The following is a 23,821-nucleotide window of genomic DNA, read 5'->3' as shown; positions in this document are numbered from 1 at the left end:
CAAGGAATCATTGAAGGAGCAGCAAGTAGAGGAGGGAGAAGATGAAGGATAAGTTGTCATGGTGGAAATTTTGTTAGACTAGTCCCTAAATACTCTATTTTTGATGCTATTGTGAATCATATTTTTAAAATTTTAAATTTGTAATATACAATTGAGTTTTATATATTGATCTTTAATTTTATTTGAATTTATTTTTAGAGACAGGGTCTTGCTCTGTTGCCCAGGCTGGAGCACAATCATAGCTCACTGTAGCCTTGACCTCCTGGGCTCAAGCAATCTTCCCATCTCAGCCTCCTGGGTAGCTGCGAGTAAAGATGTGCACCACTATGCCTGGCTAATTTTTAAATTTGTAGTAGAGATGAGATCTTGTTATGTTGCCCAGGCTGGTCTCAAACTCCTGGCCTCAAATGATCTCTTGTCTGTCGCTCCCAAAGCACTGAGATTAGAGGCATGAGCTGCTGCACCCAGCCTGTATATTAATATCTAGCAATGTTGCTAAACTTACTTATTGGTTTTAGTGCCTTTTTTTAAAGGGTAGATTCCATCAAATTTTCTAAATAAATGATAATGTCACCTGTGAAGAAAGACAGTTTTGCTTTTTCCCAATTTGGATGACTTTTATTTCATTTTCTTACTTTATTGCAATGGCTGGAAATTCTTGTAAAATGTTAGAAGTGATGACAGTGAACATCCTTTTTTCTGATCTTAGGAGGAAACCATCCTATTCAGTCTTTCAACACTAAATATGATGTTATCTGTAGGTTTTTATAAATGTTCTTTATCAAATCAAGAAGTTCCTTTCTATGCCTAGTTTGCTGAGAATTTTTATTAGGATTGATTTCGGAATAGTCAAATGCCTTTACCATGTTCAATGAGATGATCATATGTGTTTCTTTTTGGGCTTGGTGATATGGTGATTTGATTGCAAATGTTAAGTTAAATGTTAAATCTTACTTAGTCATGATGTATTATCATTTTTATATATTGTTGGATTTGATTTGCTAAAGTTTTTGCATCTAAATTCATGAGGGATATTGGCAGGTTGTCTTCGTTTATAAGGCTGCCATAACAAAGTACTGTAAACTGGAAGCTTATCAGTAACAGAAATTGATTTCTTACAGTTCTGAAGGCTGGAGGTCTGAGGGGGATATCAATATGGTCCAGCACTGATGAGGGCCCTCTTCTGAGTTGTAGACTGCTGACTTCTTGTGGTACCTTTCCATGGTGGAAAGAGGGCAAGAGAGCTCTCTAGGGTTCCTTTTATAAAGAATTCAAAACATTCATGAGAGCTCCACCCTCATGACCCAATTTCCTTCCAAAGATCCCACCTCCTGATACCATCACATTAGGGGTAGTACTTCAACATGTGAATTTTGGGGGAACACAAACATTCAGTCCATTACACATGTGGTTTGTTATTATTATTTCTTGTAATGTCTTTGGTTTTGTTATGGTGGTAATTTTGTCCTAATAGAACAAATTGGGAAGTATTCATTCCTTTACAGTTTTCTGGAGAAGCTATGTAGAATTGATATCATTTCTTTCTTAAACATGTGGTAGAATTCATCAGTGAGGCCATCAGGGCCTAGAGTTTTCCATGTTGGATAGTTCTTAACTTCAAATTCCATTTCCTTCATAGATAATAAGGCTAGTCAGGTTATCTGTTTCTTCTTGAGTGAGCATTAGTAGTTTGTGTCTTTCAAGGAATTGGTCCATTCGATCTATGCTGATGAGTTTATTCTTATTCATAATATGTCCTTATTATCTTTTTAATACCTGTAGGATCTGTAGTAATATCATCTCTTTTATTTCTGATATTGGTAATTTATGTCTTTTTGTTTTATCTTGATCAGTGTGGCTAGAGGTTTATTAATACTATTGATCTTTGAAAAAAAGCCAGCTTTTGGTTTCATTGATTTTCCTATTGTTTTTCTGTTTTCTATTTTATCATTTTTTTGCTTTGATATTTATTATTTCCTTTATTCTATTTACTTTGGGTTTAATTTGGTCTTCTTAAGACAAATTCTTAAAGTAGAAACCCAGGTCACTGGATTGACCCTTTAAAATTTATGTACAATGAAACTTTCTTTATCTCTTCTTACAGTTTTGACTTACAGTCAATTTAAAAAATAGTATTATAGCCACCCCACTTCTTTTTTGGTTATGATTTGTCTGGAATATCTTTTTCCATCCTTTCACTTTTGAGCTACTTATGTCTTTGGATGTAAAATGAGTCATTTACCTTGAATCATGTTTTGTAAAATTTATTACTCCAGCCCCTGTCTTTGGTTGGAGAGTTTAACCCATTTACATTTAAAGTAGTTATTGATAAGAATATACTTACTTTTGCAACTTTACTATTTATAGTTTAACACATTTACATTTAAAGTTATTATTGATAAGAATATACTTACTTCGGCCATTTTACTGTTTATAGTTTAACCCATTTACATTTAAAATAATTATTGATAAGAATATACTTACTTCTGCCATTTTACTATTTATAGTTTAACCCATTTACATTTAAAGTAATTATTGATAAGAATATACTTACTTCTACCATTTTACTATTTGTTTTCAGTATGTCTGTTAATTACTTTTTTGTCCCTCATTTTCTCTATTAATGGCTTCTTTTGTGTTTAGTTGATTTTTTGGTAGTGAAACACTTTGATTCCCTTTTAATTTCCTTTTGTGTATATTCCTTGGATATTTTCTTTGTGGTTACCCTCAGGATTACACTTAACATCCTAAATTTATAACAATCTAATTAGAATTGATACCAACTTCAACAGCATACACAACTGTGCTCCTATATAGCTTTATTTCCTTGTTTATGTTATTATGACAAATCATGTCTTTATCAATTATGTGCCAATTAAAATAGATTTATAATTAAAAATGCATGTGTTTTTTAAATTATGTAAAAAATAAAAGTAGAGTTATAAACTAAAAATACAAGAATGGCTTTTATGTTTGCCCGTGTAGTTACCTTTGCATTTATTCTTCATGCAGCTTTGAGTTAATGTGTAGTGTCCTTTCATTTCAATCTGAAGGGCTCCCTTTGGCATTTCTTACAGAGAAGATCTAGTGGTAAGAAATGCACTCAGCTTTTGTTTATCTAAGCATATCTTAATTTCTCTTTTTAAAAGTTGTGGTAAAATTTATATAACCTAAACTCTACATTTTAAACTATTTTTAAGTGTATTGTTCAGTGGCCTTAAGTACATTCATATTGCTGTGCAGCCTTCACCACCCTCCATCTTGAGAACATTTTAATCTTCCCAAACTGAAACTCTGTACCTGTTAAAGAATAACTCTCCATTTTCCTCTCCCCCTGGCCCTTGGAAACCACCATCCTACTTTCTCTCTATGATTTTGATGACTTTAGGTATCTTAGATAAGCAGAATCATACAATATTTGTCCTTGGTGACTGGCTTTTTTCATTTAACACAATGGCTCTCTCTTTTGAAAAAGGACAGTATTGCTGGATTTAGAACTCTTGAGTTTTTTAGTTTTTTTTTTTCCAGCACTCGAAATATGTCATCCCACTGCTTTCTGCCTTGATTTCTGATGACAAATTGGATGTCGAATCTTACTGATGGCTGGGTGCGGTGGCTCACACCTGTAATCCCAGCACTTTGGGAGGTTGAGGCAGATGGGACACTTGAGGTCAGGAGTTTGAGACCAGATTGGCCAATATGGTGAAACCCCGTCTCTACTAAAACTACAAAAATTTGCTAGGTGTGGTGGTGGGCGCCTGTAATCCCAGCCACTCTAGAGGCTGAGGCATGAGAATCGCTTGAACCCAAGAGGCAGAGGTTGCAGTGAGCTAAGATTGTGCCACTGTGCTCCAGCCTGGGTGACAAAGTGAGACCCCCATCTCCAAAAAAAAAAAAAAATCATATTGAGTATCATGTGTTGAATTGTGTCTCAAAAAATTCATATGTTGAAGTCCTGACACACAGTACTTCAGAATGTGAACTTGTGGACTTATTTGGAGATAGAGTCATTGCTGACATAATTGGTTAAGATGAATTCATTAGGGTGGGCCCTAATCCAATATGACTTGCATCCCTATAGAATGGGAAAATTTGGTCACTGAGATAAACATATATAGAGGGAAGATTGTGTGAAGAGACATAGGGAGAAGATGGCAATCTATAAGCCAAAGAGATAGGCCTGTAACAAATCCTTCTCTCAAAGTCCTTACAAGGAACCAGCCTTACTGACACCTCCATTTCAGATTTCTATCTTCCAGACTGTGAGACAAATCATTTCTATTGCTCAAGCCACCCAGTTTGTGGTATTCTGTTATGACACTCCCAGTAAACCAATGCATTGGGAATCCCTTGTACATGACAAGTTCCTTCTTTCTTTATGCCTTTAAGATTCTTTCTTTGTCTTTGTCTTTCAGTAGTTTGATTATAAAGGATCTCTGTATGGGTCTCTGAGTTTATCTTACTTGGAGTTCACTGAACTCTTTGGATTTTAATTTCATGTCTTTCATCAAATTTGGGAAGTTTTCAGCCACTATTTCTTCAAATATTCTTCTTCCCCTTTATCTCTCTCTTCTCCTTCTGGAACACTCATAATGAGTATGTTAGTCTGCTTGATGGTATCTCATAGGTCATTTAGGTTCTGTTCACTTTTCATCTTTCTTTTTTCTTTCTGCTTCTCAGACTTGATAATTTCAGTTGTCCTATCTTTAAGTTCACTGTCTTCTGTCTGTTCAAATCTGCTCTTTAACCCCCTAATGAATTTTTCATTTTGTTATTGTACTTTTTAGCCCCAGAATTTCTGTTTGCTTCTTTTAAAAATTAATGTTAATCTTTTTATTGATTTTCTCATTTTGTTCATGTATAATTTCCCCGATTTTCTTTAGTTCTTTGTCCATGTCTTCCTTTACCACTTTCAGCATATTTAAGACAGTTGTTTTAAAGTTGTTATCTAGTAAGTCTGATGCCTGGGCTTCCTTAGGCGTGGTTTGTGTAAATTTACTTTGTTCCTTTGAATGGGCCATGTTTTCTTGTTTCTTTGTGTCCTTTTTTAAAAAAGGACTTCTGAATATTATAATGTGGTAACTCTGGAAAACATATTGTCTTCCTTCCCCAGAGGCTGCTGTTTTTTTTTCAGTTGTTGAAGGGTGTATACTTCTTTGTTTAGTAACTTTCTCAAAGATTGTATTCATTGTCTTGTGTGATCGCTGAAGTCTCTGATCCTTTAGCTTGTGTTTGGCTAATGTTTTGACAGATAATTCCTTGAATGCCATGAGCTAAAAACAAAACAATAACAACAAACAAATAAGAAAAACAAAAATACCCCAAACATCTCTCTCAGTCTTTGCAGATTTCTCTGTGCTGGGGAAATCCTTCAACACTTAGCCAGGCTGGCATTGTGCCTAGAGATTAGTGTGCCTACAAGACAGGGATTCCCTCTCTCACCACTCCTATTCAACATAGTGTTGGAAGTTCTGGCCAGGGCAATTATGCAGGAGAAGGAAATAAAGGGTATTCAATTAGGAAAAGAGGAAGTCAAATTGTCCCTGTTTGCAGATGACATGATTGTATATCTAGAAAACCCCATTGTCTCAGCCCAAAATCTCCTTAAGCTGATAAGCAACTTCAGCAAAGTCTCAGGATACAAAATCAATGTACAAAAATCACAAGCATTCTTATACACCAATAACAGACAAACAGAGAGCCAAATCATGAGTGAACTCCCATTCACAATTGCTTCAAAGAGAATAAAATACCTAGGAATCCAACTTACAAGGGATGTGAAGGACCTCTTCAAGGAGAACTACAAACCACTGCTCAATGAAATAAAAGAGGATACAAACAAATGGAAGAACATTCCATGCTCATGGGTAGGAAGAATCAATATCATGAAAATGGCCATACTGCCCAAGGTAATTTATAGATTCAATGCCATCTCCATCAAGCTACCAATGACTTTCTTCACAGTATTGGAAAAAACTAGTTTAAAGTTCATATGGAACCAAAAAAGAGCCCGCATTGCCAAGTCAATCCTAAGCCAAAAGAACAAAGCTGGAGGCATCACGCTATCTGACTTCAAACTATACTACAAGGCTACAGTCACCAAAACAGCATGGTACTGGTACCAAAACAGAGATATAGATCTGGAACAGAACAGAGCCCTCAGAAATAACACCGCATATCTACAACTATCTGATCTTTGACAAACCTGAGAAAAACAAGCAATGGGGAAAGGATTCCCTATTTAATAAATGGTGCTGGGAAAACTGGCTAGCCATAGGTAGAAAGCTGAAACTGGATCCCTTCCTTACACCTTATACAAAAATTAATTCAAGATGGATTAAAGACTTAAACATTAGACCTAAAACCATAAAAACCCTAGAAGAAAACCTAGGCATTACCATTCAAGACATAGGCATGGGCAAGGACTTCATGTCTAAAACACCAAAAGCAATGGCAACAAAAGCCAAAATTGACAAATGGGATCTAATTAAACTAAAGAGCTTCTGCACAGCAAAAGAAACTACCATCAGAGTGAACAGGCAAGCTACAGAATGGGAGAAAATTTTTGCAACCTACTCATCTGACAAAGGGCTAATATCCAGAATCTACAATGAACTCAAACAAATTTACAAGAAAAAAACAAACAACCCCATCAAAAAGTGGGCGAAGGATATGAACAGACACTTCTCAAAATAAGACATTTATGCAGCCAAAAAACACATGAAAAAATGCTCACCATCACTGGCCATCAGAGAAATGCAAATCAAAACCACAATGAGATACCACCTCACACCAGTTAGAATGGCAATCATTAAAAAGTCAGGAAACAACAGGTGCTGGAGAGGATGTGTAGAAATAGGAACACTTTTACACTGTTGGTGGGACTGTAAACTAGTTCAACCATTGTGGAAGTCAGTGTGGCGATTCCTCAGGGATCTAGAACTAGAAATACCATTTGACCCAGCCATCCCATTACTGGGTATATACCCAAAGGACTATAAATCATGCTGCTATAAAGACACATGCACACGTATGTTTATTGCAACACTATTCACAATGGCAAAGACTTGGAACCAACCCAAATGTCCAACAATGATAGGCTGGATTAAGAAAATGTGGCACATATACACCATGGAATACTATGCAGCCATAAAAAATCATGAGTTCATGTCCTTTATAGGGACATGGATGAAATTGGAAATCATCATTCTCAGTAAACTATCGCAAGGGCAAAAAACCAAACACCGCATGTTCTCACTCATAGGTGGGAATTGAACAATGAGAACACATGGACACAGGAAGGGGAACATCACACTCTGGGGACTGTTGTGGGGTGGGGGTAGGGGGTAGGGATAGCATTAGGAGATATACCTAATGCTAAATGATGAGTTAATGGGTGTAGCACACCAGCATGTCACATGTATACATATGTAACTAACCTGCACATTGTGCACACGTACCCTAAAACTTAAAGTATAATAATAATAAAAAACAAAAACAAACAAACAAACAAACAAACAAAAAAGAGATTAGTGTGCCTAGAGAAAGCTTAGGGTCTTCTTATTTCTTTTCTTAGCATGCATCTTGCCCTATGCCTAATGTAGCTTTCTAAATTCCTCAGTATAAATAGGTACTTTTGAGTGTCCCACTTTCCCAAAGGATGTTCCAAGCTATTCCTCACAGGCCTTAGGCAGTCTATTGTATGTCTCAACTGTGTCTTTTGTCCCAAGTGTCTTTGAGTTGTTAGTTTGCTTTGCAATGTTGTAAGTAATGCCTATCACTTTTTGGTCTAAGTTCCAAGTTAGGGGGAACATAGAAGAGTGTCTTGTATCAATCCTTCAGGTATCCCTCAGACAGCCTATAACAGATAGTCACAATAATTTGTGAATAATATCTGCTCTGCTCCCTCTAGAACTAGAGATGAAGGTCTTATATTGGGAACATGGGATGGCACCACTTCAAGATGGCACCACTTCAACATAACATCATGCTGGGGGAGGGATGGGGCATGGGCAAGTAAAAATGCCACAATACCTTCCTAAAGTTGCCTTTTTCTTGACTAAGTGTTCTCTTGGTTGCTGTAAACCTTTGACTGTTTTCCACAGTTTTGACAAAGTTGGCTCTGGCAGTTTCTGCTTTTTTTATTTGTTCATTTTTTGAATGTTTCTGTAGGAAGATTAGAACTTGGAGCTGTCTACTCTGCCATTCTCCTCCACCATCATTTTTGAAAGATTTTTTTTCATGGTATAAAAATCTAGGTTGATAGTTTTTCTCTCTTTCAATACTAAAGATGTTTCTCCATTGTCTTCTATTTGCATTGTTTCTGATAAGAAATTTACTGTAATCCTTATCCTTGTTCCTCTGAACATAATATATTTCTCTGGCTGCCTTTAAGATTTTCTCTTTATCTTGATTTTGAGCATTTTGATTATAATGTGTCTTGATGTATTTTTCTTCATGTTTCTTGTGCTTGTGATTTCTTAAGATTTTTGCATCTGTGCATTTATGGTTTTTGTCAAATTTGAAATTTTTCATGAATTATTTCTATAAATATTTTTTCTGTTTCCTCCCACTCTCCTCCCCTCTGGGACTCCAGTTACACATATGTTAGACCACTTGAAGTTGTCCCATTGCTCACCAGTATTACTTTCTTTCTTCTTTTCTCTTTTTTGATTATTTTTCTGTCTGTATTTAACTTTGGGTAGTTTCTTTTTCCATGTATTTAAATTTGCTAATTTTTTCCTGCTGTATCAAATTTGACATTAATCCAATTCAGTTTATTTTTTAAATCTTACATATTGTACTTTTCATCTCTAGAAGCTTGATTTGCATCTTATTTTAAATCTTCCATGTCTCTACTTAATGTTTGAACATATGGCATGTAGTTATAATGACTGTTTTAATATCTTTGTCTTCTAATTCCAACATCTGTTTCAGTTGTGGTTTGATTTTGATCGATTGATTTTTTTCTTCATATGGGTAAATTTTTTTCCTGCTTCTCTACATACCTAATCAGTTTTGATTGGATTCCAGACATTGTGATGGATATTTTTGCATTCCTAGAAATATCCTTGGGCTTTATTCTGGAATGCAGTTATGTGGAAATAGTCTGATCCTTTTGGGTCTTGCTTTTACTATTGGCTAGGCAGGACAGAGCTACTACTACTGAGGCAGGACCTTTCTACATACTCTACCCAATGTCCTGTGAATCATGAGGGTTTGAAAACAGTCACTGTTCTTGAGAGTACCAGATACTATTCCTTCAAATCTTTTGGATGATTCTTCTCCTGGCTTTGGGGCATTTGCTCACACTCTGCTGAACACTTGAGTGGGAGTTTCTGAAAGCTCTCTGTGCCCATCACTCTTCTCTGGTACTCTGTCCTGTGAACTCTGGCAGCCTTTGTCTCTAGACTCTGAGCTCCAAATCTGCAACTCAGGACATCTGCTAGACTCTGCCTCCTGTGTCACCTTGGGAAGAAAGACAGCTGGAGAAATTGTAGGGCTTGCCTTGTTTGATCTTAGCCTCTGGAATCACTGTCCTTCATTGCCTTCTCTCCAATGTCTTGAAAAACCATTGCTCCATATATTTTGCTCATTTTTTTATTTGGTTATTCCATGAATAAATTCTGATTGGCAAACTAGATTCCTCTTACTTTAGCTGGGTTAGAAGCAGAAATACAAATTGTTATTATTATTATTATTTTTTGAGACGGAGTCTCGCTCTATTGCCCAGGCTGGAGTGCAGTGGCACAATCTCGGCTCACTGCAACCTCTGCCTCCTGGGTTCAAGTAGTTCTCCTACCTCAGCCTCCTGAGTAGCTGGGATTACAGGCACGCACCACCACACCTGGCTAATTTTTGTGTTTTTGCTAGAGACAGGGCTGTACCATGTTGGCCAGGGTGGTTTCGAACTGCTGACCTCAAGTGATCCACCCGCCTTGGTCTCCCAAAGTGCTGGGATTACAGGCATGAGCCACTGCGCCTGGACCAATTATTATTATTTTTTAAATAGTTGTATCTGAGCTCATTTAATGATGGAGGGAATGGAGAGAATGAAGGGTGGGGGTGGTAGAGAGGAGGCAATTGTTGGAGTGAGGTGGATAGTGATTTAATGATTTAATCTGCTACTGATCACTGTTCTGTGCCAGGCTGCAGTGGGTACTGAATGGAACAATGCATAGCCCCTGCCCTCAAGGAGGCCACAGTCTGAAGGGGTGAGGGAAAGAGTTTATCATTGTTTTAATCAGAAGATTCAGCTGCTCAGACAAAGCAGATGTTCCATGTTTCCAAACTAGTAAGAATTAGATTCATTTAAAATGTTTTCATTGAATGCAATTATAAACGCTGTTCCAGGAAGACCTACAAATAAGGATAGATTTGTTTAGTATTAAGGGAAGGGGATGTTTAATTCTGTGAGGGAGGCTGTAGAGAGGAGCTTGGGTCAGAAGACTCATGTGTGAGCCCTGTAGACCCCTTCCCTACAGGGGGTCTTAGTGCCCATAGTACAGTGAAATGGGACCTTGTATTACAGGCATCTTTCAGGGTTTCCATGGAGTACACCTAGGCGATGGTCAATAAATGTGGGTCCCATATCTTAGAGGGCTTAGAGGGACAGCAAAAAGCAAAAAAGCAAACAGGATGTGCCCCTGCCTCCAAGAAGTTGCTGCCAATCTGCCTCAGAAGTCCAGCTTGGGAATTTAGACTAAAGGGGAGTGAAAGCAGCCCTAGATGGGGCCTGAGGAAACGGCCAGCTGTGACCAGGGAGGATGAGAGGAAGGACTGAGAACCAGGAGAGGCAAGAGGCCGAGGCCAAGAGAACTCCTAATTAGCCAGGGGTCAATGTCAGCCAGTGTGCAGAGGCCGAGGCCAAGAGAACTCCTAATTAGCAGGGGTCAATGTCAGCCAGTGTGCAGAGCCAGAAATGGCGTCTCTCAGAATGTGTGTGGGTGAAGGGGCAAGGGAGCTGGGTGCATAACTTGGAGTACTGGCCTCAGTGAGGCCACACAGCAGGAGCTGGGGCCTCTGTGTGCCCTGTGTGAGTGAGTGTCATCTTAGATACAGCCTATCCTCAGTTACCTGGCCGTGCTGGAGCCTGCCCAGTCCAGGGCTTGGGACTCAGGCCAGTTCATTCTGCCCCCATCCCTCCAGGCATCTTGGAGCTAATCAAAGGTTAGCCACCCTGAGCAATGGAAAATTCTCAATGTGCTAGACACTTTATATGTGATGTCTGTGCTCCTGTTATTTTAAGAATGCCCTGGGAGGTAGGTTTTGTTGCACCTACTTTAGGATAAGGAAACCAAGGTTCACAGAGGTGAAGGGATTTATCCAAGGTCACAGACATGACTTAGCTTGGATTTGAACCCAAGTCTGCTTTCCAAACCCCAATCTTTCTTTTCATTTTTTTTTGAGACAGAGTCTCACTCTGTCACCCAGGCTGGAGTGCAGTGGCGTGATCTCAGCTCACTGCAACCTCCGCCTCACAGGTCAAGCAAGCCTCCTGCCTCAGCCTCCCAAGTAGCTGGGACTATAGGCATGTGCCACCACACCCAGCTCATTTTTGTATTTTTAGTAGAGATGGGGTTTCACCATGTTGACCAGGCTAGTCTCAAACTCCTGACCTTAAGTGATCAGCCCGCCTTGGCATCCCAGAGTGCTGGGATTATAGGTGTGAGCCACTGTGCCCGGCTCCAAACACCAATCTTTCTAACATGCTTCACGTGCCTCTTACTTTTTCAGATTTCATCATGTGGTTATCATAGGGACATATCTGGCACTAAGCCTATGTAGAAAGCCAGCAAGTGGTGTTGGTGGCCTCCTATTCGAGTCCCTGACCCTTGTGCTGGCCTGGATGCTGCAGGAAGCATGGTTCTCTCACGCCTTGCATGGGTTCGAATGGGCTAGCCCCCGTGGTAACAAACAACCTCCACACTTCAGTGACTGATTCCTTGCTCAGGCTGCATGTCCATCACGGACGGTCCTGGGCTATGCTCCCTGCCATCCTCTTCCTCCAGGAAACAGGCTGACAAGCAGCCAGTATCCAAATGCTGTTGGTGATACCGGTAGAGAGGAACCGGGAAGCTGGAACCAGCTTGGAAACATCTGCCGGGAAGAAATGCTTATCACATGGCTTCCATTTTATTGGCCAGAGCAGGTCCCTGGCAGGCCTAGCTCTGAGGAGTTGGGGAGCATACCGGGTAGCAGTTAACTATGGATACCCTGAAAGCTCCCATCAGTGGTGACTTTCAGATGCCCCGTGTGTGTCTTTCTGTGCTGAAACTGGGGCTGCTTGGTGGAGAGGGGCCCCTCCAGAAGCTTACTGTCTAGGGAAGGGACAGTCATAACCCAGGAAAGGTTTGCCTCCGGGTAAGATGACTGTGCATGACACAGGCGAGCACCGGGCTGTGGGTGTGCAGAGAAGTGACACATTCTTCACAGGGAGAACTGCAGAGACAACAGTGTTTGAACCCCCAGTTTGAAGCTAAGAAATCCCTAGTGAGGCGCAAGAATGGAAGGGCCTCTGCAGTTTGAGGGACAAAGTGTGAAAAGGTTCAGGGATGAGAGAGCGCGGTGCTGGGTGCAGGCTAGTGGCCTGTGTCTCTGGAGCTCTGGGGACCTATGGAAGTGTGTGGGCAGAGGAGGAGGCTGGAGAGCTGGGCAGGGCCAGGAGTAAGGCTTTCTTCATTGTGGGCGGGATGTCATGTCCCTTTTGCTGTCTTTCAGCTGAGCCATGGCCGTGGAGTTCTGGCTAGTGGGTGTGGTGGGCACACGGAACTGCCTGCCCAGAAACTCCAGCAAAGGCCCCGTCCCTGCATGCATCCTTCCAGCCTGGGTGGCTCTAGGCTGCATTCACAGGTCTAGCCCCTGCTGTTCACCCTGGGGGGAAGAATCAGCTTCATTCTTCCTGAACAAAAGCTCCTGGGTTGCCAGGGAGATGTAGGGGCTGCCGCCTGTACTTCCTGGAGCTGCAGTTTGGTGTCAGGAAGAGATGGGCACTCAGCAGCCCCAGGGTGGGGCTGGGTTGAGCTGCCATCACCGCTGTTGTCCTTGTTGAATGGGACTCTATGTGGATCAGAGACAGCAGAGCCTCTGAGTTTGCACAGATTTGGGTTTGAATGTGGCTCTGCCCATTGATGGCTACATGCCTTTCAGCCGCAAGCTGCCCTTTTGAAGCCTGTTTCCTCAAATTGAAGTTGGGATGATAATATCCAGCTTGCAGGGGCTGAGATATTTCATGAGGTAACAGTTGGAAGGCATTCCATCTATTCATTTATTTAATACATGTTTGTGGCTGTCTGCTGTGTGCCAAGCACTTTCCTGGGGTGGGAATCCATGCCGTGACGTGATGCTGACGTGGCCCTGTGCTGAGTGGTCAGCCTGGCTGGCACCATGCTAGGCACACAGAGAGCCTCACTAAATGGTATTTACTCTTGTTCTTGGGGACAGAGGCTCTGTGGGGATAGGGGAAGAGTCCTCCTTGGCTTGGTGTTTGCCTGGTCTTGGGCATTTTGGGGAAGTGGAGGGGTAGGGGGAGTCCCACTCCCCAATCCTATAGCCCGGCAGGAAGTAGTAGGCCTCATGAGAAAACTCTGGGGACTTAAGCTCCATGCTGCCTGTGAATCCCAGGGTTCAGGGGACCAAGAGGGTTTCCTAAGCCTGTGAAAGCTGCTGCAATTGGTGTAGAGGCCACCATGGAGCCACAGTCCAGGGGCCCAGTGGGCCTTTTCTTATCTCTCTTGCCAGGCCACAGAGTAGGTTCTGGAGAATTGGGCCTGGCGGCTCTGAGCTGGGCTGACACTCATCACTGACCTGGGATCATGGGAGTTGGGCAGGAGGGCCCTCCCCTGGGAAAGAATCCTCTCATCTGACTGTGGTGTGTAAAAGATCAGGAAGCCTTGAACCAGATTAGGGCAGGGCTGGGGACAGGTGCAGAGCCTGGGGGCTCCTCAGCTGTGTAGAAGTGCTGGGAAGGCATGGTGTATTTGGGGGTCAGATGTGGTAGTTTTGGGGTTATTGATGGAATTTGGGGGTAGGCAGGGATGCCGTGTGTGAATGCTCTGGGAGGAGGTTTGCGGGAATTAGAGGGATTTGCTGGAGGAGCTTTCTGATGGCGTCACTGGTGCTGTGCATTGGGGGTTGGTGGCAGGTCCTGGAGTCATAGCTGGGGTCATAGGTGTGTTAGGGAGGCAGTGATGATGGGTTATCAGGAGGGGGAGGATCACTGATGAGGTGGGAGGTGGGAGCAGCGAGGATGGGATGGAGCTGTTGGCCAGGGGGTCCTCAGTGACTACCCCAGCAGGGTGGCTTCAACTGTGAGCTCTGGTGTGTCTGTTTCTTGTCTCAGCGCTCCACGGGGAAGTTTAGACCTGAGCCTCTGAGAGGGGTCACTGGGCAGAGAGACCCCTGGATCTCAGAGGGCTGAAGGGGGAGGTGAATGGTGGGCATGGGTGGCAAGGGGCTGAGCCAGGGCAGTGGATGAGTCAGGGGTATGGGAGGCTGGGCTGCTGATCAGCGACTTTGCAGATCCTCAGGGTCATTACTTGCTGTTGTTGCTGGGGAAAGTTGCAAAATGAAAATTAACTGTCAGAGAAGATTGATTCGTTTGATGCCTAACCAGGAGCAGCCTTTTATTGCTGTAAAATGTTGATTTCCTCTTGCCTGCAATGACAGGTGAGTGTTAGTGGCACTGAAGGAAGACAGATCCCTGAACAGAACTTGCAGAAACCATCCCCTGAGGGGCTCAGCCCTCTTCCCTCCAACCTCTATGGCTGCAAGAGCAAGAATGAGTGTCTGATTTTACTCATGGGGTGAGAACACATCTGTGGGTGTGCCAGCCACGTGGCAGGGCTGGTGGTAAGACCTGGGGCTCTGGATTCAGACACATCTGGATTCAAATCCAGGCTGGGCCACTTAATAGCTCTATGCCTGTGGGCAAGCCTCAGTGTCCTCATCTGTAAAATAGAAGGGTCATACCTAATTAAGTCCTAGATTTTAAAGCACTTGGCACAGTGCCTGGCACAGGTTATCAGGGCTGCATCCAGTTGAAATGATCAAACGCTGCTGAAATTCAGAACTCGGATCACTTTTGCAATAGCAGCCATCGGTCGGGGGCAAGGATGGGACCAAGGCAGGACAAGAGTCAAGAGAGGGAGCCGTCAGGGAAGTGGAGTGGGAGGTGAACGAGGATAATTTGTTATAATGGAACCATGCCTGAGGTGGGGGTATGGGAGCTCACGCCTATGGGGGGCCGGGCAGGGTGGGCCACTCAGTCTGCAGGCCTGGGCCAGGCTAGCTGCTCAGAAAGGATGAGTAGCCCAGGTCTGCCCCTGCCCAGTGTGTGGCCAGGGGAGCCTCTCCGTGCCCATGCCACTTGTCTTGCTTAAGTGTGGCTAGGAAGGAAAAGGCTGGGCAAGTGCAGCTCCTGCTTGACTGATCCAGGCCTTGATGGCAGATAGCTATGTTCAGAGAGTTTCCTGGGGGCCGGGGAGCAGCCCTTCTCCTCCAGGAGCCTCTTGTCAGCAAGGAGTGAATTTGGCTGCAGGTTGGAGGGCTTCCTCGTCTGCAGGGCCAACCAGGAAGGGGCGGCGGTGACACAGACGAGCGTGTGGGAGGTCTCTGTGTTGGGCGTCTGTCTGCCCGCATGCCTGCCTCTCTGTTGCTCTGAAGGAGGCAGGGGCTGGGCCTGCAGCTGCCTGGGCAGAGCGGCTCCTGCGTGGGACATGGCTCTTCTCTCTGGTTACAGACTCACCACTTCGCTCCCAACCTACCTCCACAGTCAGCGTGGGGCATCAGGCCAGGCCCTCCTGAGCCAGAGAAGATTGTGGAAACCTTGCTCTCCAGGTGGAGTGGCCAGCCTCTGGGAGGTGTTCAGGAATGGGCCCCTAGAGAGTGTGGTGAGCTCAGGCTGGATCTGAGCTGGGCAAAACTGCTTCCAAGGGGGGCCCACATCCAAGGGACCGAGTGGTGGTGGGATTCCTCCCTCTGGGGTAGTCTCCAGCCTATGGGGCAGGGGTACAGGGTACAAGGGGCAGACAGATGTAGGGAGGACAGGCAGGAAGTTCCAGCAAGTTTCCGGGCCAAGGAAATGTTGTAGAGAACCAGAGGATGATAGGAAAGAACAAATGAAGGACAAATGAAAAGGCCTGGCCAGGCTCCAGAGTGGGGCGTGTTGAAGTCTGAGGGTCATGGGTCTCACCTGTTGGTGGGGCTGGGCTCTTAGCTTCAGCGTGGGGTGGTACTGCAGCTGCTGGGATGGGAGAGGAGGGTGCCCAGCAGTACCTTCTGTGGGTCAGCGTGACTGGCAATGAAAATGAGGTGAATGAACATCCCAGGAGCTCATGCTGCCAATAAAACACCTGACCCGGCAGGTGGGCAGCCTGGATTCGGCTTCCAGCTCTGCTGTGAACTTGCAGAGGCTCCTGGACAAGTCCCTTCCCCTCTCTGGCTTTCTGTTTGCTCCTCTGCAAAATGTGAGCCAAATATTTTCAAGCAGTGGCACTCTTTGTTCAAATGAAATATTCCATGAAACCCACTTTTCTTAACTGAGTGAAGTGGGTTGAGGTGGGGAAACCCAGTGGTCTAGCCCATCTCCAAAGCCTACTTCCAAACATAAACAATTGTCCTAGATTTTAAAAATTAATATTTTAAAACCAACTCTTATTGAGCACTTGATATGTACCAGGCACTGTTCTAAGCACTTTATAAATAGTGACTCAATTCTCACAACCCGAGGGGGAGGGAGGTGGGGAAACAGGCATCAGAGGTGAGGTGACATCTCAAGGTCCCACAACTAGTGAGTGGCACAGCAGGATTCCAGCCCAGGCAGTGGGGTCTAGGACGGGGTTTGGCCTCTGTTCTCGCTGCCTGTAGGTGCTGGCGAAGGGGGCGGCTTGTTCTGCAGGTGAAAGGCCACGGCGCCCACGTGACTTGGTGCTGCACGCTGGAACCCCGAAGTCAGTGTCTGGGCAACCGTCCCGTTGGGCCTGGATTCTGACGAGCTGGGAGAGGCGGGATGCTCCCCGCTGCCGTCTCATTTCCCAGCTGGCCCACCGCGGCCCCGCCACTCCAAGGCCGGTTTACAATGGCAACGTTGCGCGCCGTGGCGCGAAGGGAATTGAATGCGGGAGCTTCTCCGCCAGGCACACACTCTAACCACCAAATTTATTTAAGCAGATAAAATGCAGGGGGTGTAATGTCAGATTAATGGATAAATAACCGTTCTGGTTTTTGGCACGATGACGGGGAGCGGTAGTGAGAAGCCTCATTATGTGCGGCTCTGCCTCGAAGAACAAGCCTCGTGCTGCAACCCCAGCACCCGGGCCCGCGAACAGAGCATTAAATTGTTGGAAATGGCTCCCCTTCACTCGCAGAACAAAGATGTTTTCTCCAGAATAAATTGACTCCCTCCCAGCGCGCTGAGCCCTGGTTTCCCACAAACGCAGCCTATGCTCTCGGGGGAGGGAGGGCGGGCGATGCCGGCCTGGGAACGCCGCGCAGGGAGCTTCCTGCGGGGGCGGGCTCAGGGCTTCTGGCTCCTGGGCTCTCTGTCGCCAAGCCTCCGTGGTAAAGGAGCAAACCTTTAGTTGTGTGGACAACGCAGAAGTCTGGCAGAATAGGGGTTGGAATTAGGGTGCGCTGAGAGGCAGTGTTCCTTGGTTAGGGCTTTGCGTTTTGTGTCCCTAGGTTTGCGTGTCGTTGGCCAGCTGGGCGATCTTCAGGCAAGTTATTTAACCTCTCTGAGCTCAGTTTGTTAACAGTGAAGTGGGGAAGGGGCCCTTCCTAACAGGGCTGTGGTCCAGAGCACGTAATAAGAGAACGCTTGGGGGTGGAGCCACGTTCCCTTCCTCCAGAAGGCGCCCTCCACTCTTGGCCCTCTGCCAGCATCCATGCCGAAGATGGTGTGGTGGGGTGTGGGGACCCAGGAGGCTGCTGTCCGGCTGGGCCTAGACCCTGTGGCATGGACCAGGGGGCCGAACTGAAGGACGCAAGCTCTTCGAGGTGGGTGGGGGAATAAAGCCTCCCTTCCTGGGTGCCCAGGGTCTGGCCCGTGCCTAGTAAGGCCCTGGCTGGGTGGGATCAGAATCTCAGTGGAGAGCTTGGCTTTGCTCTGGGCCAAACTTAAAGACAGCCATTGCCTCCCGGAGCCATTGTGCTTGGTTTCTGCCTGGCTTCCTGGGCTCAGTAGGAGCAGAGCTCCGAGAGGCTGCTGAGGGGCAGACTAACTGCTTTCAGATCAGCGCCTTTCTTCCCCTGCTTCCTCCTCCTTCTAGAAGGTGACTTGCACAGTGTAAAGAGCGCAGGCTTTGGGGCCAGATTCACCACTGTCACCTCCTGGCTGTGTTACGCTGGACACACTGCTTCACCTATCCGAGCCTCAGTTTTCACCTGCCGATGCCAGAATAATGCTTTCACTTTGTGAGACTGGCATGAAGAGTGAAGCTCCTGGGCTGATGTCTGGCACACAGCTCTTTGGGCCCCAATGTCCTGTAACAAATGCTTATGGAGCACATACTTGTGCCAGGCTCTGAGATACAATGGTAAGCAATGAAGCCTTGTGTGACCTCCAGGGGTTGACTGGGGAGCAGGATGACCTGGATGCTGGTGGCTGCCCGGATGTGTATGTGTGTGTGTGCCACCTCAGTGCCCCTGCTCAGGTGAGAGTGGGTGACCTGGGGTTTTGCTGCATCCAGCAGGATCTGGCCTTTGGGATGGTGGGTTGCCTCTGTCTTGCGCTGCCTTTTCCTTGTCCTTTTGGCCTTGCTCCTTCTTACGGGATCCACCCGAGTTTCTCACTGACCTAACCAAGAGGTTGGAAGAGGAAAACGCCCCTGGCTTGGGGCAGGAATATGGGTCCTAGCGGTTAGTGGAGCACCTCCTTCCCAGTACATTGGGTGCTCTCCAGGTGAGCAAAGCAGATGAGGTCTCTGTCCTTGTGGTGCTTGCAGTCTTCTGAGTAATGACAGCTACTGAGAATTTGCCCAGTGCCAGGCTCTGTGCTAAGTGCTTTTCACATCCGATCCTCACTATGCAATGGATAGTCTGTGGCCAGCTTTGAATCTCACCCCTTTGCCATGCCGGCAGGTCCTGGGGGCCCTTTTTCCTCCCCCAGGGGTCCTGCAGGCCCTGCCAGCATAGAGCTCTGGGCTCAGATAAGGGTAGCTTCAAATTTGGTTCTGTCCTGTTATTTTGCAAGTCACATAACTTGTGTAAGCCTCAGTTTCCTCATCCACAAAATCGGGATAATCATAGTACCACCTCCCAGGGTTGTGGGGAGGAAGCACCAAGCATAGAACCTGGGTTGCTGCAGGGGCCCCAGCCCTCGTGGCTGGGTGTTTTGCTCCCTGTGGAGTGGGCACAGAGGCTTCTCCGGGCTTTGCAGCCCACACCCAGCTTTTTCTTCGGTTTGAGGAATGTGTGTTTAGGAGGCTAGGAGAAGGCTCTCCAGGCAGCACTCCTTCTCCCACCTGCTGGGTCTTTGTTTAGCTCCAAATTAAAGCTAAAGCAGAAAATACAAAACATTTCCTCCATCACAGGTGAAGGAACCGGCTGTCTTATCAGCTCTGGAGCCGAGTGGTTTGGCATGTGTGTGCTGGTAATTGTGGAGTCTGAATGAAGGGGTGTCTCTGGGGACCATGCTTTCCATCACTGTCCGTGTCTGTTATCATGGTTATCTCATTCCCAATCAGGCTCAGGGGACGTGGGGCTGGGCGAGGATTTTCCATTTTCTGGAGGCTCACATCCCACCTCTGCCTTCTTACTCATTCCGATGGCCCAGCTCTTAACAGCCCTCCCTGGGCTCTGCCTTGAGCCTTCTAGGATGTCATCTGCTACTGGTGTCCATTCCAGTTGTGTCTGTCTGCGTCCCTATGAGGACCAGGAGCTCCTGAAGATCCCATTAGAGTCCAGGGATTATTGAGGAAGCTCCAACCAGGAAGACAGAGTGGGACACATGGTTGGGGTGGTGGGAGCATAGAAGTTCTTAGAGGCAGATCTGGCTTGTAAATCTAGCTTTGTTACTTGCTGTGTGACCTAGGGAAAGTTACCTAACTTCTCTGAGCCTGGCTTTCCTTATTTCTAAAATGAAGGTGTTACTGGTACGTGCTGTTTGTAAAGACTGGTGTAAGTATTATCATGAAGTAATATCCACAGTCTGTAGCTGAGTGCCTGGGATGGAATCAGTGCTTTCCAATGCTGGCCCAAAAGTGGAAGGAAGCCACGTGGCTGGTACTCAGATTTCCCTGTTGAAGGTAGAACAGAGAACAAGGTGCAGGAGAGGAAGGCTGGTTGTTGCCCTGACTACTCCACACAGGTGTTCCATGGGGTGAGGGCAGGCTCACTGTTATCTCAGGACCAGCTAGAGACCAGTTCACACTAACCAAGCTCAGAAGAGACTGATTTTTGGCTGAACACAAGCCAGCATATTAATTCACGAGGAGAAACCACTGCCTGGGCTCTCATGTGCTTCCCCAGTGAGAAATCCTAGTGAGCCAGGTGACTAGGTGCTTCCCACTGAATGGAGGAACCTTCAGAGGGACTGCTGGTGGGTCTCAGGGGCTTCTTGATCACTATTTGGAGCCTGCTATGGAAGAGGTCAGAGTGTGGCCTCTATCTGGCCTCTTCCTCTCAGTTCACTTTCCTTACTGGACTCTCTTCCCTTTGCCTTCTGCTGTCTTTCCTCCCCTGCCCCTGCCATTTGTGCAGACTTGCACACACATGTGCGTGCACACACATACACACAGACAGACGTGTTATTAGGAATGCAACTGGACTCTGCACTTGATTGAATTTGAAATAATTGACTTCATTTCTGATTTGAAACTTACAGATTCCCCACTCCCCTGTGTTGGCAGTACCCAAGTTTTTCCTTGACAATTTGTATTTTTAAATTAATATATTTATACAACCTCGTATGTAATGATATAGATGTATTTACATAATTTAATGATATTCTTTAATAATTCAGAGACATTCAACTTTCTGTACGCATTGTTTACACGCACACAAGGGAGGAAAGTCATTAGTTGTCATCAGTGAACATGGATAGGTACAGATTAAGGAGAGAGGAGAGAGAGAGAGGTAGAGAGAGAGGTAAAGACTGCAGAGGTCTGGAAACAGAATCTTGTCTTTACATTTTTGGGTTAAACTGTTAGGGCTGACAGCTTGCAAAGAGGCTAGGCTAGGCCACTTGCCCTAGGGCAGGGGGCTGGGTCGTCAAAGGAAACAGCTTCATGTTCTTATAGCTCCTCCTGCAGCTTTAAGCGCACAGCTGGGCAGCACATGTTGGCCTGTGTCCAGCCATCAGCGCCCACCTTTGTGAGGCCACAGCTGCTCTGTTTTCCTCATCAGAGGTTCTCTCTTTTTCTTTGAAATTTAAGCATTGTTCAGTTATGAAACTTAGCATTAATTTCTGTGCATAAACTAAGACTGGTTTTGTCCTTTTGATTTCTAATCTCAGTTCTTCGTTCAGTTCCAGGAATTTTTCTATTGAGTTGATGATCAGCTATGATCAGTTTCTTATGTCTTCTTTGGAAATCGTGTCCCTGTAATTGGGTTCTCCCTGCATTTTCTCTTGTATGTGTCATCTTTCACATTACAAAAAGCCTCCACTTACTTAGTCTGTTGTCTGGATATGTGGAGTAGATTGTTTCATTGTTCAAAATATCCACTGCTTCTCTCTGTGGGAGGATTTACAGGCTGCCCTTATGATGTCATCCTTGGCCATGTGACTTGCCAGGGCCAATGAAGTGAGGGTGAAAGTGACAGAGGCCTCTTTTGAACAGAAGCTCTAAGAGCTGCCACATGGTTTGTTTTTCCCTCTGCCATGAGAGATGGGGGCTTCTCCCTCAAGCCTGGGTCTTGGAATAAAGATGCTGTGGGACAGAGCTGCAGCCAACCTACCATACACAACCTACAAAAAAAGTGTGAGAGGAAAATCACTTTTTGCTGATTTAAGCCACTGAGATTTTGGGGTTGCTTGTTACAGTAGCACATCTTAGCTTAAACTGACAAATACATTTCTCAAATATATTCTTTGTTTCACTGGTATGGTTTCTTGGCAATACCAATTTTGTTTTTTACAGCTTCCAACAGTGGTTCTATTAGAATCATACAGATATTAATTTTGTTTTGAATTATATCATTCAGCTGATGTATTTTTTTATCTTTGAAAATAATTGGTAGTATTTTTCTAAAATCTTATGCTCTATATATGAGTCTGTTTTAGGGTTGGCTATTCTCATGAAATTTTGAAACTGGACTGTAGGGATTTTTATTTCCTTTACCTATTTACTGCACTTTGAGTTTTCTCTGTTGTTTCTTCCTGTTTTGCTGAGGGGTTTAGAAGCCTCACTGGGGTAGAAAACTAAGTTGTGGGGCTGGAGGCGGGACACCAACCAGCACCCTGGTTGGTGGCAGGAAGCCTGCAGTTAGAGACTGGGCATGTGTTTTGTTCATTGCTGTTGGTGCTGCTGAGGAAGTCTTTGTTTCAGTGGATTACAGACTGTTTTAATTGGATTAAAGGGGGAACGTCCTTGGCATTGCTCCCCTGTTCTTTATCTTCCTGGAGATAATCCTTTTAGATGTCTGGAGTTGGCGCTCATGTCATCTTCACACTTAGTCTGCCTTCTCCCAGGCCCTCTCTGGGTCCCTCAGCCATGCCCCATGATGAGTTCTGTGTCCCATACACCTGCCTGGCTATTCCCTTCTAATTCTTCCCCATAGTATCACTGTCCCTACTGAATGTAGAGCCCAGAATGGATCTCAGTGCTCAGCTGCCATCTGGACTATTTGGAGGGGATCTCTCCCTCCTTATCTAGGGTATGATATCATGAATTCACACAGTGGTGGCCACATCAGTCTGTTGGCTCATATTAAGCTTAAAGGTGGTTGCACCCAGATCTTCTCCCACAAGCTCCTAGTTGAGTCTTTTCCACCTGTTCTTATGTCTGTGACTCTCAATCCATCTCTGTTGAGCTCTGTTTTGCTCATTATGGCCCATTGGTACAGATGGCCAGATCTTTTTGTATCCCACACACTGTATTAAGTCTCTCTCAAGTGGAATCAGTAGCAATCAATATCCTCTGCAGTCATTCATAAAACTGTTGAGCAGACAGGTCTGAGGATAGAGCCCTAAGGCCTATCACTAGAGACTCTGCCAGTTGTTATCTCTGAATGCACCTAATTGCACTAGCACCCAGCCCACCTCAGAGAGGACTATGTGAATACCTCATTGAAATCCAACTCTGCGTCAAAGCCTAAGGTTGTTGACTCTTGAGGTGCTTTAGTCAGTGTTTGGGAAGAAACAGATCACGTATTCCAAAGGGGCACTGAACAGATTTGAATACAGAGGAACCCAGCAGGGACAGGGAAGCACTCAGAGGGTATCAGTGCTAGGGAGATGCACTATCCCTGGGCCTGAAGGGACAGGGGCTGTGTTGCTGAGCCTGAGAGAAGGATGCAGCAGGCAGAGAGGGGCTGCCAGTGGGAACTGTGTCCTTCACTGGGGAACACAGCTACTGTAAACCCAGGCCCAGCTCAGCCCTCTGATCTGCTGATGCTTCCCGGTGGCTGAAGCCAGGTAGAAGCCAAGGGGCAAGGGAGCCCAGGAGCTGAGTCCATAGAGGCCAGCCTTGCAGGGCACACAACAGAGTGGACGGGAGACACCAGCAGAATAGGCAGCTCACCAGGTCAGGCTGTGATCTCATGTGCTTCTCTAATCCTCCATGTTGTGCTGCACTAGGTTACTTGTTAATGTCCCAGAGAGTCTTGTGAATTATATATACATATATGAAGAGAGAGAGAGAGAGACAAAGAGAGATCCCTTAGG

At 45.3% G+C, this 23,821-nt stretch overlaps 1 protein-coding gene and 1 non-coding gene across 4 annotated transcripts in view; both read left to right on the top strand.

Moving 5' to 3' along the window:
- GRID1 (glutamate ionotropic receptor delta type subunit 1) overlaps positions 1–23,821 on the top strand; it is a 765,377-nt gene that overhangs the window by 85,963 nt on the left and 655,593 nt on the right. The gene's annotated exons all lie outside the window — the stretch shown is intronic.
- MIR346 (microRNA mir-346) lies at positions 15,607–15,718 on the top strand. Its single transcript, NR_106403.1, has one exon. It is a non-coding gene; the product is annotated as a microRNA mir-346 (primary transcript).

Source organism: Gorilla gorilla, chromosome 8 (genome assembly GCF_029281585.2).
Source record: "Gorilla gorilla gorilla isolate KB3781 chromosome 8, NHGRI_mGorGor1-v2.1_pri, whole genome shotgun sequence".
Taxonomy (NCBI): Eukaryota; Metazoa; Chordata; class Mammalia; order Primates; family Hominidae; genus Gorilla; species Gorilla gorilla.
Note: the sequence above shows the minus strand (reverse complement) of the source record. Positions and strands in the feature narration are given on the sequence as shown.